This window comes from Corvus brachyrhynchos, unplaced genomic scaffold, assembly GCF_000691975.1.
Source record: "Corvus brachyrhynchos isolate BGI_N302 unplaced genomic scaffold, ASM69197v1 scaffold126, whole genome shotgun sequence".
NCBI lineage: Eukaryota > Metazoa > Chordata > Aves > Passeriformes > Corvidae > Corvus > Corvus brachyrhynchos.
Window position 1 is genome coordinate 2,921,946 of NW_008239283.1, and position 17,158 is coordinate 2,939,103.

Sequence of the window (17,158 nt, forward strand, 5' to 3'; positions counted from 1 at the left end):
TTCTAATGGGAAGAAAAGCTGCATCTCTGGGATTTCTTTCTTTTTTAATTAGATACAATCAGTTTGACAAAAGGACACTGAGTGGTCTTGATTTTCATTTCAGAGATATGTGATCATAGTTACAATATATTTGTACGGCAATTTTTAAAAATGCCGTATTAGATTATTAAATTGAATCTTCAAATAGATCATATTGGTAAATTAAATCTGAAGTGACCTTGAAGAAATAAAAGTCTCAGATTTTAAAAAAGAAAGTTTTTGGAGGGGAAAAAAAAGGAGGTAGAAGAGGACTTATCCCAGCACTGGTGGGGCTGAGCAGGCTGGGGTGGGGAAATGGGCCAGTGTGGCTTCCAGCTGCACAAAGGCAAACGGCAAAGAGGACTTACTATGGTGCCAGGGAAAAAAGATCCACGATGAAAACGAAGAAGGGAAAACAGAAAAACACTGTTTATGCAGCAGGTGTTCAGATGATCCAACATTTGTAGTCATGTGCCAGAAAAGGTGCAATAAAAGTATTGCAACTGTGAAAACCAGCGCTGCAAAGTAACTGAGCCAAATGGGCCAGAGAGGGTGCAAAGTACCACTGAGAACCACGGGCTCCTTAAAATCCCACAAGATGGACAGCTACCTTCCATGAGGTGTATTCTAGCAGACTACAAGCCAAACCCAGATGTAGCACTGCCTTTCCATCCTCCCAAATTTCATGTAGTATTTGCCCATGAAAATTAAAATTCATAGCATTTTGGATGAGGATTCTTGCATATAATAACTCCTGACCTCTTCTATCTTTCTTGCTGCCCGGATCCTGGTTCCTAATTCCTACCACCAGCTCCAGTTTCAACCTATACTTTTTGTCAGTCCTCTTCCTTTACCTGAATTTGATGCTGCTGCTTATTCACTGCAACTTCCAGCTAAACTGACCTGTGGTCAAGAGATGGCTCTTCTCCTGCAGACTCAGGAGGCTCTAATGTTTTTTAGCACTGTCACAGCTTAAATGTGTCAGCTGGGACTGATTCTGTTTCCATATGCTTGAAACTTTTCTTTTGTGGGTATAATGGTTACTCTGGTTATAAGTGGGTATAAGGGTTCTGTGGTTATAAAGGTCATACTTTAATCCAAAATAATTTCTGCTCTTTTCCTACCCAGAACAACTGCACACATTTCAAAAGCTGTGGATGATAAGTACAAAAGCCTGGCAGCACTCACTGGAGAGCTTTTCTGAAGTACTGATATGAACCACTCTCATCAGTGGCTTTGTAAGAAGAACATTAACCCTGATCTTTAGGAGCCACCTTCAGCTGTATCAAAAGTATCCCACTAAAACAGACCTCCAGGTCCTTCAGGACATCCTCAACTCAGTTGTACCCTCTTACCACTTTGGGTTAGTAAAAACATGCTCAGACTGTAAATAACTTTCTGCATCTCTGTTTGCAAGTGTGAAGCAATGAGACTTCTGCAATTTATGTTTCTATCAGTGTAGTCTTCCATGTACCAACACCTTAATTTTCTCTATTGAAGATATATTCCCATAAAATTCCTGTGTGTTGCAATGACACAGCTCAGCAAAGTTTCTTGGCGGCTCATAATTCACAACCTTTTCTTCTACCTGCTCCAGGCTGGGCATAGTCTCAAGCACAGACAGAATCAGAAGATCTATAGAAGGTCTATAAAGGACATTATCCCTCGAAAGAGACACTGGGATTTATAACCTATTCTCTCTGGGCCAGTGCTTTAATGCAAGTAAAGGCCTACAGCTATAAACATTCTGCCAGCAGTACAATGAGAGTGACATCCACTAGAAGCTAAGCATTTGTGTTTGATAAAATTGTAATCATTGCTCATATTTTTATCAGAATAATTCCAAATATCTTAGAATCATAGAATGGACTGATTTGAAAGGGAGTTTAAAAATCATCTGGTTCTAACACCCCTGCTGTGGGCAGGGGCATCTTCCACCAAACCTGATTGCCCAGGGAACCATCCAACCTGGCCTTGAACACTTTCAGTGATGGAGACTCCACAGCTTCTCTGGGCAACCTGTCTGGTGTCTCACCACTCTCACATTAAGGAATTTTTCTTTTAATATCTAATCTAAATCTACCCTCTTTCAGTTTGAAGCCACTCCCCTTTGTCCACTCACTACATGCACTTGCAAGGTGACTGTCTCCATGTTTCTTGTAGGCTCCCTTCAGGTACAGGAAACATAATGAAGGAAAAAAATCCACCTCTTGTCCTGTGAGTTATCTTTCCCCTGCTTTGAACAGTGGAAAAAGTCACAAAACAAAACCTAGCCTACATGTTCTGACCTGAAACAACAAAAAGCCTTTAAATGCTCCTGAAGAATGGAACCCTATGTGTTGAGCGGGATGCACATGGAATCAGGTGCAAAGACCCTTTGCCTGATGCTCCCACATACACTGCCCTTCATGCTTTACCATTTTTTCCCCATGTGGAGGAGATTCAGGCCTGGCAACCTACAGAGCTGTCCCATTTCTGCATAAGCAGCAGAGGTTGTTTATAAGAAATGTAAGCCATTAAAAAAGATGCTGAGGAAACTTTAGAAATGGAGCTGTTGTCAGCAGAGATTAAATTGTATACCAACAGCACGACATTTATGCACTGCTACTTAAACTGTGACAAATGGTTGCAAACATGATAGTTTCAAGATCTTTAATCTAAATGAATGGTGCTTTTAGCCTACCTCTGACTGAAATTCATTTTGGAAATAAAGAAGCATTTCCTACTCATCTGTACAGAACTACACCAGCGACGACTGGAAGGGCAGGACTCGCAGCTCTCGACAGTACTGTGGAGCACTGAAAGGATTGGAACAGGCTGTCTCCATGTATTTATTCCCTTCTGAGTCCCAAGCAATGTCTGCAATTTAAATTAAGATTTTACCTACCTGTCGACCTTAGAGAAATTGTTCTCAAAGAGTTTTTTTCCTCTTTCATTTTTCTTGTTGCAACAACATGCATAATATAAGCTCACATAAGACAGCAAAATTCACATTAAAATGTAATTTATAAAATGCCAAAAATCTCAAATAGCACTTTGTTCCAAAATAATTTCCATCATTGTCATCATTAAGTGTAATATTAACTACTGGAGAAAACTGATGGCATAGGGAGTTTTTCCTACTTGCTCTGGATTTATTCCTGTGTTGTCCTCACTCTCAGCTGAAGGAATTAAACACATGATTCTTACAAAAAGGTATTTACAAAGTGATTATTTTAGTGTTTACAGTCCTGTAATACAATATATATAAAATAATCTAATTTCAAATATTCCAAGGTGTTCTTCAGTTGATAGCGCAAGAGGAAAAATTACTCTTTTATCCTGCCCCCACTGCCTCATCCCTGTTCTCAATCAGAGACTTGGCTGTACCCCTTAGAGATTTTGGAATTAAAGAAAAATAAAGAAAAAGGTAAGAAAAAAGAAACAGGAAGAGATATTAGGTGAAAAACATTTCTTCAAAAGGAAACAACTCATCACAAAAATGTGAATTTGGCATACAACCCGGTGACCAGATTCTGATGCTTGCGTGACATTTCTACAGCAGTCCCCTTGCACAACTGCAAGATTTGCAGCTGCAGGGTGACCTGAGGTGGTGGACTGGGTGACATAATAAGAAAAACTTCAAGTTTTTTTTTCCCTTCAAGTTACCTCTTTAAACCCTGAAGTTTCCACCAGCTTCTTTTACAGCCTCTCTATTTTTTTTTTTTTTAAGACAATAAAAACAATCTTCCCCGTTCAGTTTTTTTGAGGGAAAGTACAATCTTTGCTCAGAAGAAATCCTTCTGATGAAATACTTAACTTGGAGCAAGGTTAAAGTAAAGTTGAAGCTGCTGTGAAGAGCAGGAACGCAGTGCCATCTCGCGGTGCCCGTGCTGGGAGCCGCCGCAGCCCGGCTGGCGCGGGGGAGGAAGCGCATCCCACCCATCGTCTTCCTCTGCACACAGACAGCGGGAAAAGCAAGTCCCGGCAGCTTTGGAAGCTATAAAAATTTCCCTAAGGAAATACACCTGACCAAGTAAGATAAAAGACCTTTAGAAATTCATCTAATGCAGAGATCAGGGTGAAATTCTGCGCTGCGCTGCCTCGACGCTGCCTCTGCACTGGGAGGTTTCCAGCGGCGGCACAGCGGCAGCTTGGGCAGGGAAAGCTGGTCTGTCTGCTGATGTAGCAGCAACACCTGCCACCAAAAAACCCTTAGAGCCGCAGAGCACGGGTTTGGGGCAGGTGGGTGACCCTGGGCTTCTGTGGGCACAGGGGTGCCCGGTGAGTGACCCCTGGGCAGCCCTGCCCGGGGGCAAAGCGCTGGCGGAGCTCGGCAGCACAGCCCACAGTCACCCGGCCATCCCTGAGGGAAATCGCCTGGGTAGAACAGAGTATCACCCTCTCATTTTTTTTACCAGTGTCTGTTATTTCAATGCATTAGAGCTGAGATATTCAAAGCTGCCTGAGGGTTTGGAGAATTAGATTCAAAATGTTCTAGGCAATTCTGAATATTCCTAAGAGAGTGATTTTACAATGCTATGAGTCTGATCCTTCAATCCCTCCTTGTGTAAGGAGCACTTACTTAGAGAAATAGTTTAAGTAGTATTGTCTTAGAGCCAAATTTTGACATTTAGCTGCTGGCCATGCCGGTAGCACATTTTTTTTCACGCTCTCCGATCTACAAGTAAACTCAGAGTGAGCAAAAGCTGCCATCCTGCCTTTGGGCAAGGTGCACTTCTGGACGTGCACCAAGAGAAGAGAGCCCGTAATTCGGGGATGCTGTAATGATGAGAGACAAACTCAGCACATGAATGTGGAAAATATGTTCCTTGCATGCTGTGTTAGAAATGGCGAACACTTTAATTATTTAGCAGAAAAATACATCTTGATTTGCTTGCCTGCTATTGTGTTGTGTGTTTTTGGTGAGTTTAAATCCAGCAAAGGCCAAGAGGCACAGGGATAGGAAGAATGGGCCCACACGTTGTACCAGGACGGATCCACTCTTAATGAAATGATGCAGCAGAGGAAGGTGCTGCAAGGCCAAAACCAGAGCCCTGTTGAAGGTATAGAAACCAGCTGGGAGCAGTTTCAAGGCCCCAGGACAGGCCTTGAAAGCTGTGTAGATAAAAGTCAGACTGACGAATGATGTCAGTCAGATCGATGGAGCAAAGGCAGAGCAAGCTTAGCTCCAGCTTTAAAGGGATGTCAGGGACAAACAGGGCCTATGGAATGTGTACAGTTCAAGGAGGGGTGAGATGCATTAGGCTTTCTACATGGATTTTCAGGGGGAAAAAATGTATGTGAGTACCTTGCTTGTGTGCTTGTGTCTAGCAGCCCACTCAGTGGTTTTTAAATCTTTGTGCTAGTTTAACCAAAACCAGCAGAGAAGTAGCGGACTCAAAGGCCCTGTATGCCTAACACAGTTTATCAATACAAACACTTAGACAGTGATAATAAACTTCACACCCCTGTCAAGAAAAAAATGCAGCATGAATCAGAGCTCAGTCATAACCCATCTCCAAAACAGGCACAAAATCACAAGAATCCAGAATCTAGGACTTCTGCGTTTTGTAGGACTAATACTTACTCTAACACATTTCTCTCCATCACTAAATTTAGTGGCTGTTTTTCCTTCCCAATGCATTTAAATTATTACATCTCAGGTGGAAGAAAGGAGATAGGGTGGAATGCTGATTTGATTTAAAAACAGGATGAGCAGTGGGATTTCATTTGGAAAGGAGCACAGAGATAGACCCATTTTTTGAGAGAAACAGCCAGGAGAAAATGAAAAACAGGTCATAGCTCACCCTGAAAACATGATGCCTGAGAAAAAGTCTGGCCCAAGTAAAGGGTGGAAGCAAATATTCTCCATTGAAGTCTAAAATAGCACTTCCAGGCAATTTACTCTCTGCCCAGTGCATCAGAATGGGTATTCACACCCCACAAAGTAACCTTGACCAAGGTGTAAAAAATGCTGTGCATAAGAAGCTGGCATGAGTTTCTGAAGTGCCCTGAGTGCCTGATTTGATCCAGTGAAGGGTTATGAACTGAGGACAAGCTGAGGTTTTTCCACTTCACTCCCAGCTGGTAATTGCACTCATCATTCTTACTGTATGTAGGAGACCATGGCATACTGTGTGAGGAGATATTTTGTTATGCAGGATAGAGATGAAGAGCATGGACAGTATCAGCAAAAGCCTGGCAGGGAACTTCAGCATCACAAAACTCAAACTAGTAACTATGGAGAGCTCAGATCTGTGTTCCCCTTTATTGGATTCACTAAAGCTTGGAGGGTTCAGAGGTTTGGTTACCCATGTCTACTGCAAATTCAGTTCTCTAACACAGCCACTGGATTTCAGTATCTCTTTTCCTCTGTCCATGTCTTTTGAAGTCTTCTCTTTAGTGCTTGGTGTTTCTCAAAATATACATGGATGAGCATCAGAGGATTTTTGTGCAACACATTTGGCAAACTCCAAACTGCTGAGTTAGAAAAGCATACTGCATCTATAAAAAGAAAATCACAGAATTATAGAATGGTTTGAATTGAAAAAGACCTTAAAGCTCATCTAGTTCCACCCCCTGCCACTGGCAGGGGAACCCTTCACTACCCCCGGTTGCTCCCAGCCCCCTCTAACCCACCAACGTCACAGGGAAGAATTTCTTCCTAAGTAATTTCTTCCTATAAATCCCTACAAAGCTTTTGACAAAAACATCAGGTTTGTATATTTTCTTCAATAAACTTTGATGTTTCAAATGCACTATTCAAATTACTCCTCAAAAATTATTTAAATATATTTGGACCAGTAACTTGCCACCTATTATCAACTGATACATATGTAACAGCATATCATTTTATTACAAGCATTTCCAGGTTTTGCAGAAAGCAAAACATGGACTCAAATAAGTATGGTTTCAGTCCTGCAGATCAACAGCTACCCCAGTTAGTGGCACATAGCACCAGGACATCTGGTGACTTGAAACAATCTCAGTCTGGCTTATGAACAGCAAATTAACCCTGATTAATTACATGCTGGGGAAGTGATTGGATACAGCTATGTCCCACGAAGGCAGAATTTTAATAAATATCCTACACCCAAGCATTATACCCAGTTTCACTACATTTTAGCAGTTGCAACTTTTTATTTGTAACTGGGCATTTGCTCCCTGTCAGCACCCAACTCTCCTCTCCTGAGCAGCCCCTGCACACCACCCATGTGTGATGGAGAGATCTGTGTTGTCATTTGTGCTCCTTTGAAACTGTGAATGTTGTCAACACTGCATCCGACTGTTGTGGCAGTACCCAAAGGTCCAGCCCGGTCACCATCACACTAAGTATAGTCCTTGCCTCTGAGGAGCTATTTCACAATGAATAATTTAGCTGACAAACTTAGTCTGCTTGAGAAATACCCATGAGCAGGTTTCAATTTCTTCAGCCACAATCATTAGTCAAAATATGCTGGAATAAAGATGGGGTGAAAGAGGTTGAGGGAAAGAAAGATGAGGAAAAAAACAAAGGGGATCCTACCTGTATTTCTGGATATCACAGCATGACTTCAGGCTCCTAATTTCTATTCCTCATGCCCTACGAATGAAATTAATTTGGGCAGAAGAGGGAGAAGAAAGCCTTTCCATACTTTGAAACTAGCCTAGATCAGAATTAAAGCACTAATATAAAATTCACTGCTTTCCTTTCCAAGTACAAGATTGTCTTTTTTAATCATGTTTCTTCTATGATACAGAGGCACCAGAGTGCCTATAAGGAGATGGGGGAAATCTTCCTTATTCCCCAGCCTGTGTGCAGAATTGTGCAGCAGAAATCCCTCATTCCATGCATCCAGGGGTATGATATAGATCACACTGGGCCAGCCACAAGTTGGGAACAGCTTGCACTGGACCTGTGTCTCCCTACAGCAAAGTGCTCCTGCCTTCTGCCTGAGGGTGGCCACACACCTTTGCTGGGACAAAGTGCACCACCCCTAAGTGCTCTTCATGCAGAGCGCCCCAGCTGAGAGATTTAGGGGGACTGAAAGAGGGAGAAGTTATCCCTGACAGCAGATATTAGTCCAGAACTGAACTGGGTCAGACTACAGGAAGAAACAGAGTAGCACCAACAGGTACTGCAGTACCTCCTGTGAACTGCTGCACTTCCTAAGTTAGCACAATGTTTTCCAAACACATGGGATGTGTCTCACTGTATCCAGGACTAACATATCTAAAGTAAAAGGCCCGCTTCCTCCACAAAACACAAGCAGACCTAAAATAAGAGCCTAATTCTGGGCTCATTCTGTGCCTGCCAGAGGGACTATAACCAACTGCAACCAACCTACTGCAGAATTACACTGATATACCTACACAACAATATTGCACCAAACATAAAAATGCTTAATATCTGGTCTATCCTTTATCAGGTGACTTAACTGCTGCTGCTTTATGGCCTTGAGGTATGTGAATATTTTTTCTCAAATCTAATATCTGACTTGCAATCTCAATTTCTCTAAGAAAGGAAAAGAAACTAAATTGCATTTTACTGTTAACTAGTAATTACTCCTTTTCTTCCAAGTAAAATAAAGCATTTCTCTGATTAGAAATGAGCATGTAGCACTTATGATGTTGTATAAGTGACTGAGAACCAGTTCCCTGCCTCATAATAATTAGATGCCATTTTTAAGACAGAACATTGAAATATACAGTGTCTCCTTCCCATTAGTCCTTCAACACAGCATAGCAATTTTGAATTTTTTAAAAAAAAGTCTCCCTACTCCCTTCCTTCCCTTCAGCAAGTTTGGCAGCCTGATTACTGACACAGAAACCAGCATGTGTGAGCTCTGTGCTATATTAGCAGAAATTTTTGACAAGTTCTTTATTTTTCTAAACGTGGGAGAGGAATGTTTGCTACAGCTCTTATACATGGGAGGTTAATAGAGAATACCAGACGCAGTGATCAGTCAGAACTAAACACATCTGCAAGTTCATATTGTAAATGTCCCTTTTGGAGAGATGATGTTTGGGGTAACTAATTGCTCAGGATTTTCTAGAAGGAAGATGATCAGCCCCAGTACCTCCCAGGCAGGCAGCAGCAAGCCCGCTGAGGACACACAACTCTGTGTGGAGCTGCTTCAAAGACAGCACAGATAACTAGACAGATCTGCCTTGGAGGCAGGTTATCAACAAAGAGCTGTCTCCTAGACAGGTACCTGTTCTTGTCTGCCTGGAAAGTGAGTTATGAGCCTTTGTACATCACCTTTCAGGCAAGCAACTTATTCAGGTCTGCCTGGAAGGCAGGTCAGCATGCAGATATGCCTAACAGGCACGGAACTCTGCAAGTCTGCCTCTCCACACCTTCAAAGATCCCAAGACAAGTCAAGAATTTCATTTTAATGATCTCAGCAGAAAGCCATTACTTCCTGTATGAAATAATTTGCAGTGTAGTTGATGGATATCTCAAACTGCAGTTTCTTTAACCACACTTTCTTAATGCCAGGCACAAGAACAGAATTCCTTTCGACAAGGTTCTGGTAGTATTCTTGATATGAAAGGAAATGCTATTTTATAAGGTTTGGCAGTGGGTTACTACGGAGAGCAAAATGTCCAAAAGAACAGGCAAGTACAGCTGGAAAAATGAAAACTGACAGTAGACACACTAAGAAATTTCATGTACTCTACCCATACAAACACAGATGTTGGTTTACTGTTGTCTCTGCCTGTAAGTAACTTCAATGATTGCAGTGGAGGTTTAGATAGAATTGACAAAAGCAATAAATAAATTTAAATTCATTGTCATTCATTTCAAAATGATTAAAAATTTTTAAAATCTCCATTCAGGAAGGGCTTTAGTAAAGCCATAACTTTATTCACTTAACTAAAGAGCTTTTTTAACGAAGATGCAGGGCTTACTTTGCACATAACAGAGGTGTAGTGTATTTTTGAATCCAGGCAGCTCTCCATCAGGTACGTTCAATTCAGGAATGCAGGTTTCCTTCTCTCCTACATTATCTGCATTTTCACTGTTCCCATGAAAGCTGAGATTACATACAAGCCATAGTTCTGGAACAGTGTTTGAAACACCTTGGCACTGTGTGCTGGCCCAAAGTGAAGCAGGAATCTTGGGCAGAGAGTGGTTAGAGACGGTCTGAAGTGAGAAAGGACAACCTGTGACACGAATCAGCATTTCTTAGCAAGGAAAGGCTGTATGTCTCTGGGCAAGAGTCAGCAGCAGCACTGTGAGAGAAGAGCACTGGTATGGACAGTGGGCAATGGGCCATTGCAGCCTAATGGGACCCCACAAGGCAGCTTGGAAACTGGTTATTTCAAAATAAAGAGAAGCACAAAAGAAGAGTTCTACAAGACTCCAAAATGTGCTGCAAGGTCGAGAGCAAATTGGGCACATTTCAGGGAGACAGCAGGGCATATGCAGAAAACACAAGGCAAACAGCTCTTGTTGAAACTAAAACAAAGGGTTGGGTTTAATTCAGAGCACCAATAAGCCTCTTCACACCTGCACAATCTTTAAAGACTCGAGATGAGAGACCCTGCACTTGTGTTCTTCAGGACCACCTGGTCTGCCAACTGTCAGCAGGATTCTTAATGAGAATTATTTATCTCTCCCAAGTGATATCCCTGTAGACACCCCAAGAAAGGTCAAATAATCTTTGTAGAGGGTTTTCTGAGCTTGATCTTTGGTGCGCAATCTCTAAAATGTGTAAAAGACCACATAACAGAATCAAGATAAAGATTCTACAGGTATAAAACTATAAAAGAATGTAATTAATTCTTGCTTGCAATACACATGAGATTGTTATGGTCTGAACAGATCCCTAATCTAACTAGCTTAGCCAGACTTCTTTTACATGATACTATCTACTCTGATAGAGCTAGAAATTCATCCCAAAAGCATAATACTGGTATCATTCCATGTTTGTTTGGCAGAACAGAATACTCTTTTAAACTTTCAGACTTTAAACTCTTTGTTTGCTATAATTCACCTATAATTTATTAAACTGTATTAGTTCAGCTCCAAAGAACCACTGAATACATCTTCACCAACAGCTGTGGATTTAGGCTTCCAAAATACTACTTCAATTACAGTATTTTAGAGTCAATTCTATTTTAAGAAGATCATTGCTTTGTTGTTTTGGGTTTTTTTCCAACTTGTGAAATTATCCCATTAAAACTCTCAGGTTTAATTGGTGATTGAATAAAGGAACTTTTTAGGAAACTTTCCCCATCCTTATCTGAAGATAAAAGTATCTACTCCCACTGCCTCAAATGTGAGTAAAAGGTCAGGGATGAGACAATTTTATTAGAAACTGTAAGATCACATGGCCTTAAAAAGTTGGCTATCTTCTTTGCAACACACATTTGAAACTGAAATGGCTTTGTTTTTATACACACACAGGTACATATATTCCACTTCAACTTCTCTGGCAAAAATTGAGAATATAAAGGAATTTACCTTCATGCAGCCTCTAACATCAATTAAGTACTCCCAACAGCAGCTTAAAACTGGTTATTGCTCTGGTGATGGCACCAGCTATACTGGTGCAGGGACAGATTAACTCAGCTGGTGGCAGTGGAGTCAGTTCTGACCTGAACCTGCATGACTGAAACTGAATCTATCCTCTAATCTAGTTTGCACTATAGAATCGTCATCAGAGCTGTCTTTGCTAACAGCAGTGCTCATGTGGAATTGCAGCACTAAGGAGAACAAAGTGAACTCTCTAAAGAATGCCAGATTTTGAGTATCTTCACAGGACGATACTCTAGAAGCTGAGAAGAGGGACAGAAACCATACAAACAACTTCAGTTGCAGTGGTATTGCAGAAGCTATGGTAATTATACAATCAATTATATTTCTTTCATGGGCTTTGGGATATCTTTGGATTTGTCAGCCCTAAGCACTTTAAAGATATTGTTGGAAATACATTCTTTAAAGTACCTACAAAATCTTGTGCAGTATAGTGCTCTTCATAAAAGGATATTGTAAAACTACAAGTATGGGGTGAAAAAAGATTTTTTTTGGCAGATATAACTATGATTGGGAGGGGAAGATGGAACAAATCAAACTGCAATAAGCATTTTGAAGTGTCTGCAATAGTTGTTCCACACAAGTAGATGATCCTACATCTCATGTTCCTGTTCGTTATTACAGTAGCTGAGTATTTTTTATAACTAAAATTCAGTTGCATTTCTACAGCACCATTCCACCTTTATTAAAAAAAAAAAAAAAAAGAAAAAAACGCCAAACAAACATGAGCCTGTGTGAAAATTCAATGCCTGTTTAATACTATACATTCTGCTTCTCAGTGACCTAGAAAACTCCAGAAAAGCTGGATTTCCATCAGTGATCCAAGCTGGTAAGCCTGGATCATGAGACATTGCAAAACAGACCCAGCAACCCTTAGTCTCCGAAAAAGCAAAAACATGGGATGTGGGACAGTCAGAAATTACACAGACTGACCATCATGTGACAGCATCTGGAAGCAGACAGAGAGCACGAGCTGTTGGTGCTTTGTCAGGAGAAGAGTTTGAAGAGCACGACACCTTGCTGGGTGGTGCTTCCAGTCCCTTTTCCCTATAAAACCAAGCTGAATACACTTCTGCAGTGTATGTTTGAGGCATGGATTCATGTGGCAAAGTACAGGAGAGTGGGAGAGTCCCTCCTAGCCAGCCAGCCAGCAACACAAAGACACAAGCAACCACAGCTTCATCTAAGGTCTGGTTTCTCACCAACACAGGGATTTCCAAATGGATTAGCAAAAGATCTCCCAAACCACGCACAACAGCTGAATGCTCCAGACAACATCTTCCCAAACAGCAACCAAGCTCTGTTAAAACGGATTTAAAAAGCAATGAAATAAGGCAGCAGGCAAGGGAGGGCTCTGGCAGCTTTAATGAACAAAACAGACTCTGCAGAAACATTGCTTCCAAAACATTTTGGTTTTGAGGGCAGGCATATTATCCTTATATCACTTCAGCCTGACAGAGAAAAGAACATGCCTTGTCATCTTTCTGCTGAATGCAACCACAATCAAAAATTACTTCTGAGGCAGTTAGTAACAACTTCAAGAGTATCAGCACAATCGTGTAAAACACCACTTAGACTTGGCAAGTTTAAATGGTTTTGAAATAGCAGGTGAATAATATATTTGGATTTGCCTCTGTGGGCAGCCAGAGCAGAGAAAATTACTGTAAGACAAATTTTTTGTCAAAAACTTAAAGATAAACAACTCAGCTTCTTTTTGTCAAGAGTATCAGAGTGGGTGTATAAATAAAATGCAGTAGGCAGGATGTCCCTGGAGTTTAACAAGGCCTCTAGCACTCCACCACACAGAAAACTCATTAACACACCAGAGAATCATGGCACAGATCAATTCAGATGAAGAACAGAGATTGCAAGTGAAGAGATTGCAAGTGAAGAGATAAGTGTCATGCTAAATCTGGCTGGCTGGAATATCAAGAAGGGACTTGTTAGATCCCACATTAATCAACTACCAGCAGTGCAGGACAGAGCTGCTCCTGCTCCTCCCCTGCCTGGGAGCTTGCACTGCTGTAGCAGACTGAGAGTTCAAAATGTGTGCAGGATATTTATTACAATCTGGAAGGTTCACCATCCCACCTGACAGGATTTTAACACATGAAGCCTTAAATCCATCTCTTGATTAACCTTTCCTCATTTAACATGCTCTGTGCGAGTCCTCCTTCTCCAAAAAATTCTCTTTTACCATCCAATATTTTGACTACTCTTCAATCTTTTCTCCTTAAAATCACTCCCTTACAGAACCTGTATAGAGTGAAATGCCATTTGAAAGATTCTTCAATCAACAGGTATTTTATGGCAGTCACATTTATTAAAAATTGCAATAAAAATGACAACTCCATCGCCCAGGTTTATGAAGGACAGAAGTAGCTGTCACAGCCAGCCAAAGTCCGAGACAGACACATAATTGATAACGTTTTGTCAAATGTATTATTTTCAGCTTAGTGGACATTTCCAGCCATAAACATCCTGTATTTGTTTCTCTTTTTTAGAGCTGGACTCTCCTTTCTGTCAAATGTGATTGAAATACAGCATACACCTGCCTCATCAGGTAAGCACAGCAGGAGTATCCTGGTGAACAAAACAGTTAATAACAGTGGTTTGGGAATCTGTACGGGATCTGTGCTGCTTTTGCCTACAACACAGACATATCTTCTCACACATGTGAGCAATACTGTATGCAGAACTAAAAATATATGTGTATGTGTAATGGCTTTGATGGAGAAGACAGAGTGTAATCCTTAAAAAAACACGGTGTGTGGCAAAAAGCACCATGGTGTGAGGCAGAAAAATATGAACAGTTGTTGAAAAAAAAAAAGTTGTCCATAGGATACTGCCATATTTCTGCTCTTGAATAAACAAGTGTCTCACTGAAGTCAGTGTGACCTGCAGGCACAGACTGAGGCCACAAACATTCAAGTGCTTCTTTTTAAAAGGCATTTTTGTCTCTAAATGTCTTTTCTTTTTTTAACAAGTGAACAATTTTGTGCTATACTTCCTATTTAATGGAAATATGTTTGGAAGGCTTCTTGGCTGTGACCAGAGACATTCAGTGCTGCTAATTTAGATTTGTTTCTTTTGTTATCCTCTAAATAACTTGCTCTTTTCATAGGTATAGCTTTTCCCAAATTGCCTTCTTCTGAATTCTTCTCTTTTTTTATTTCCTATTAACACTGTTCAAAAAATAAAGGCAAATTAAAGAAATACCAGCCACTAGACTGCAACTAATCAGTGAGATACTTCATATTTCCAGTCTTTTGAACAGTGTTGAATGCTTCCTTACAATGGATATCTGATAACTTTCTCTATGTAGCACGAAGGCAAATTTCAGGCAAAACCTTATCACTGCACATAAAATATTGCCCAGTCTTCTACTTTGCATTCATGCAGCCCCATTCTTGCTCACTATTAGCAATTCAGCAAATTGTAAAATAACAGCAATGCTGCCCTGCTGCACCTTCCTTGAGGAATATGCTCCCCCTAGCACTTGCATAAATGTTATCCCAATCAATAACCTAGTAATTAAAGTCACCAGCATTTTGGCCTTTTTACAAGACTCCTTATCCGACCAAAAAAACCCACCCCATTTCTTGCATTACTATTTCAAACTGCCTTGGAAACAGAACAAGAATCATTTGGCCACCCCTTTTGTCCTTAACCCCCACATAAACTATTGCTGTAATGTCACAGAAAATCATTCTGGTTTCCTCTGCAGATACAGCATCATTTTTCTTCCTGAGTATCATTCTTGGTTTATCAATAAGCTGTAAATTCTGACTTTGATAATACCAGTAGTGGTTTTGTCTCAGGGTTCTTTTTGTTGAAGGGGCTTGATTTTGTTTTGGTTTACCTTCAGTGATATAAAAAAAAAAAAAAACAAAAAAAAAAAAACAAACTGAGATGCTAAGGACAGGAAAACACTGGTAAGCAAATGAGTGAATCTGACAAAGAATCAATTATCTCCACTGCTCAGCTACCAGAACATATCAAGGGTGAAATCCTGCTTCCATTAAAGTCAATGGGAGTTCTGTCACTGACTTTGTCTGGACAGGAATTTCACTCTAAAAATATTGCAAATGACTAAAAGGGAGAAACCTACATGGAGGGCAGTGCAGGCTTACCCGGGAACTTCATAAAAGCAGCACTTCTAAGTACAGAAATTCAACTCCAGAATTTTCTAGACCATTTACTTTTTGAAAGGTTAAGCAGACAGAACATCCTACTGTGAGAGTAGGATATGGTTATATTCACAAAATTTAGGAAAACTGCATGATTTTGAACACAGCTTTCCCCAGCATCTGATGAAGAAGGGCCACACATCCTGCTCTCACCCCAAAGGAATTCTTTTGGATCAATAGCATGGCACACACCTGCCCATCCAGCCTCGCATTTCTGCAGCCTGTGCTATCAAACACCTCAACCTCAAGCTGATTTCATTGTAGCAATATTTTGCTATGGAAATCACAAAAATCTCCAAAACATCATCCAATGGGAAATCAAAAGACTTTTCCTTTCTTTCTACCAAGTAATATAAAGGAAAATCCCATGGAAGAAGTGTTGCTCGTTAATAGGCCAGGGTAGGATACTGCTGCAACTGGCTGACACAGCTGTTTGTCCATTTATTTCCTACAATCTCTGCCCAAATGGAAAGTGCAACAAACATAAACCAGCACTTTCCCATCCCAGCAGAGGAACGTACTGCAGAGCTGTAGCCCTGCCTGTTGGTACCAGCTGTTTTTCGAGACGGCATGAGTCCCTCAAACATGTCTAAGCAGCTGCCTATCCTTAGTGTGTGCACCTATGATTGGAGAGAAATGACTCTGCTAATCCAGCCCTGATTTGGGAAGAAGGATTAATTTTTAGGCCCCACCACAAATAAGCTTCCAGGACCACAGGAAAAGAGTCAGTCAAGGCTGCTTAATCAGGTAGAGATGATTCATTTCAGTAAACCTGTGCCATGACCTTTCATGAGTCTCTGAGCTCAGACAGGATGTCAAATTTTTATGAAGAAAAGAGGTGTAATCAATTAGTGCTTATGATGACCTTTTAATAAGTAAATGATTGAGGCAGACACTCATTCTGAACAGAATGAGAAATTGGATTTGTATGTGAGTTGCCTGGGGAGGTGATGAAATCCACCTCCATGCTCGATCTATTAGCCCACTCCAGCCAAAATATAACCTCAAAGGAGGTTGTAGCCAGGTGGGGGCCAGCCTCTTCTCCAAGGCAACTAGTGAAGGGACAAGAGGACATAGCCTTCAGGTTCAGGCTGGACATCAGGAAGAATTTCCTCACATCAAGAGTTGTCAAACATTGGAAGGGGCTGCCCAGGGGGGTGGTGGAATCACCACCCCTGGAGATGTTCAAGAAACAGCTGGACATGGCATTCAGCGCTATGGTTTAGTTGACAAGGTGATGATCGGTCAAAGGTTGGACTCGATGACCTCTGAGGTATTTTCCAGACTAAACGATCCGGTGACATACCTACACACATACACACACACGGCTGGAACGGACATGGGATACGGGGGTGCAGAATGGATAAAAACTGCAGAGGTTTGTACACCCCGAGAGGAGCCAAGGATCGGTCGCACCGGTGGTCGCGGGCGCGCTGTTCCCGCG

At 41.2% G+C, this 17,158-nt stretch overlaps 2 long non-coding RNA genes across 2 annotated transcripts in view; one reads left to right on the forward strand and one right to left on the reverse strand.

The window, feature by feature from the left end:
* Positions 1 to 17,158, reverse strand: part of LOC108448160 — a 156,622-nt gene that overhangs the window by 111,974 nt on the left and 27,490 nt on the right. The window lies entirely within an intron of this gene.
* The window catches only part of LOC108448159, a 17,277-nt gene continuing 4,046 nt past the window's right edge, over positions 3,928 to 17,158 (forward strand). The window contains exons 1-2 of the long non-coding RNA XR_001863954.1: positions 3,928 to 4,033; positions 14,029 to 17,092. This is a non-coding gene — a long non-coding RNA (uncharacterized LOC108448159). The remainder of the gene's footprint in view (positions 4,034 to 14,028; positions 17,093 to 17,158) is intronic.